This window comes from Heterodontus francisci, unplaced genomic scaffold, assembly GCF_036365525.1.
Source record: "Heterodontus francisci isolate sHetFra1 unplaced genomic scaffold, sHetFra1.hap1 HAP1_SCAFFOLD_146, whole genome shotgun sequence".
In the NCBI taxonomy this organism is placed as follows: domain Eukaryota; kingdom Metazoa; phylum Chordata; class Chondrichthyes; order Heterodontiformes; family Heterodontidae; genus Heterodontus; species Heterodontus francisci.
The window spans coordinates 1,660,295-1,663,045 of NW_027140336.1; the positions used below are offsets into that span (position 1 = coordinate 1,660,295).

Below are 2,751 nucleotides of genomic sequence, written 5' to 3' on the forward strand. Positions count from 1 at the left end.
CCCAACAAGTAGGACTGAGGCTGTGCCTCGCTGATCATGTGGAGTTAAAGCAATTCTTCCAGTCAGTTAGTACAGTTGTCATTTCATGAGAAATTCGGTCATCATGCCTTCGTCAGTGACCTCATGGCTCAGGTGTCTGAGTGATGTTAAACATGATGTGATGAAATGATTGTATGTTCCAGTCTTTCAGTGGTGGGTTTTCACACTGAGTAGAAACGTGTTGGACATGGTCTGGAAATGTTTCACACCGCTCCATTCACAACTTCATTTACTTGCAGAAGATATATTTCCATCATTGCATAGCTGGCTGCACAGCCAGAAGCTGTGCTGAAGGTGACAGCTGCATTGCTGCAACTGACAAGGTGGCCGAGAGGTTAAGGCGATGGACTGCTAATCCATGGTGCTTTGCACACGTGGGTTCGAATCCCATCCTTGCAGCTAGCTGTTTCGTGTATTAATCATGTTTGAAGTCAGCCTCGAAGCCTGTTATTGTTTCTGTCCAGACAGTGATTCCAGAATTGGTTATACTTTATTAAAATTGAGACAGACAATTGGAATTCTTCACCCAAACTGCACTGGAATGAAGATCAGACAGGGATCATGAAACGGAGCAGGATTTTTCCTCCCCTCCTTCCTTCCATCTTTACTGTCTCTGGATTTACACCAAGTGAAAGACAAATGGGAAAAGCAAATGGCGAGGGAGCAGATGCAGAAAATTATCTTTTGGCAAGAAATTTATTTTCAAATCTTCTTGATAGATTAAGTGAGTGAGCAATGCTTTGGCAGATGGAGTTTAAAATGAGGGGTCATCTACTACCTCAGATCGATCAGAATGTTTTTTTGCAAGAGGTGAGATGTTAGAAACGGCGGAGGAGCAGAGACCCGAATACTGAATTAATAAAAGCTAGTGGACTGGGAGGAAATAATGTGAAAAGTGAACAGAATCTGAAGATTGGAACTCATGTTGCAGTGATAGAAAGCTCTGTGCTCCTGAAGTAAATGTCCAAGCCCAGATTGTGGGGAATCTGTGGAGAGTGATTTGGTTTTTATTCATTCTTGGGTGTGAGTATCGCTGATAAGGCTAGCATTTATTACCCAGTCCTATTGCCGTTGAGAAGGTGGTGGAGAGCTGCCTTCTTGAACTGATGCAGTCCATATGGTGCAGGAACACCCACAGTGCTATTGGGGAGGGAGTTCCAGGATTGTGACCCAACAACAGTGAAGAAATGGCGATATCGTTCCAAGTCAGGATGGTGAGTGACTTGGAGGGGAACCTGCAGGTAGTGAGTTCCCATGCATCTGCTGCCCATGTCCTTCGAGGTGGTAGTGGTCACGAGTTTAGAAGGTGCTGTTGAAGGATACTTGGCGAGTTGTTGCAGTGCATATGGAGATGGTACACACTGCAGCCACTGTGTCCTGGTTGTGGAGGGATTGAATGTTTAAGGTGGCGGGTTAGGTGCCGATCAAGTGGCCTGCTTTGTCCTGGATGGTGTTGTGCTTCTTGAGTGTGGTTGAGTGGGATGTATTCCATCCCACTCCTGACTTGTGCCTTGTCGATGGTGGACAGGATTTGGGGTGTCAGGAGGTGAGATACTTGCTGCAGAATTCGTAATCTCTGACCAGCGCTTTTTGCCACAGCATAGATGTGACTGGTCCAGTTACGTTTCTGGTCAAGATGTTGATGGTGGGGGATTTAACGATGATAATGCTTCTGAATATCAAAAGGTAGATTTTATTTTTCTCTCATTGTAGTAGTTCACTGCTTGGCACTTGTGTGGCCAGAAGGTTGCTTGTCATCTTATCAGCTCAAGGCTGAATGTTGTTCAGGTCTTGCTGCTTGCAGGCACAGACTGCTTCAGTATTTGAAGAGTGGTGAGTCATCATCTAACATTCCCACTTCTGACTTATGTTGAAGAGAAAGTCGTCAATGAAACAGCTGAGGATGTTTGGGTCTAGGGCTCTACCCTGAGAAACTCCTGAGGCAATGTCCTGGGCTGAGATGATTGGCCTCCACGAACCACAACATCTTGCTTTGTGCGAGGTATGACTTCAACAAGTGGAGAGTTTTCCCCCTGATTCCCATTGACTTCAATTTTGCTCGGGATCCTTGATGCCACACTCACTCAAGGGCAATCACTCTCACCTCTCCTCTGGAATTCCATTCTTTCATCTCTGTTTGGACCAAGCTGCAATGAGATCATACAAACATAAGATCAGAAGAACTAGTAGCAGGAGTCGGCCATTTGGCCCCTCGAGCTTGCTCCGCCATTCAATAGGATCATGGCTGACCTGATCATAACCTCAACCCCACTTTCTTGCCTGCCCACATAACCCTTGGCTCTCTTGTAGATAAAAATCCTGAAGACATTCAATGACCCAGCCTCCACTGCTCTCTGCGGTAGAGAATTCCAAAGATTAATGACCCTCTGAGAGAAGAAATTCCTTCTTAAATGAAAAACCCCTAAATCTGAAACTGTGTCTCCTAGTTCTATATTCCACCATGAGAGGAAACATCCTCTCAGTATCTACCCTGTCAAGCCCCCTCAGAATCTCATATGTCTCAATACGTTCTCCTTTCATTTTTTTCAACTCCAATGAGTATCGGTCCAACCTGCTCAACTTTCCTCATAAGACAACACCTTCATCATAGGAATCAATCCAATGAACCTTCTCTGAACTGCCTCCAATGCAAGTATATCCCTCCTTAAATAAGGAGACCAAAACTGTACACAGTACTCTTGGTGTGGTTTC

At 45.1% G+C, this 2,751-nt stretch overlaps 1 non-coding gene across 1 annotated transcript; it reads left to right on the forward strand.

Annotated features, from left to right (window-relative positions):
• The first annotated feature begins 355 nt into the window (after positions 1-355).
• Positions 356-438, forward strand: trnas-gcu (transfer RNA serine (anticodon GCU)). Its single transcript has one exon. It is a non-coding gene; the product is annotated as a tRNA-Ser (tRNA).
• Positions 439-2,751: the final 2,313 nt, after the last annotated feature.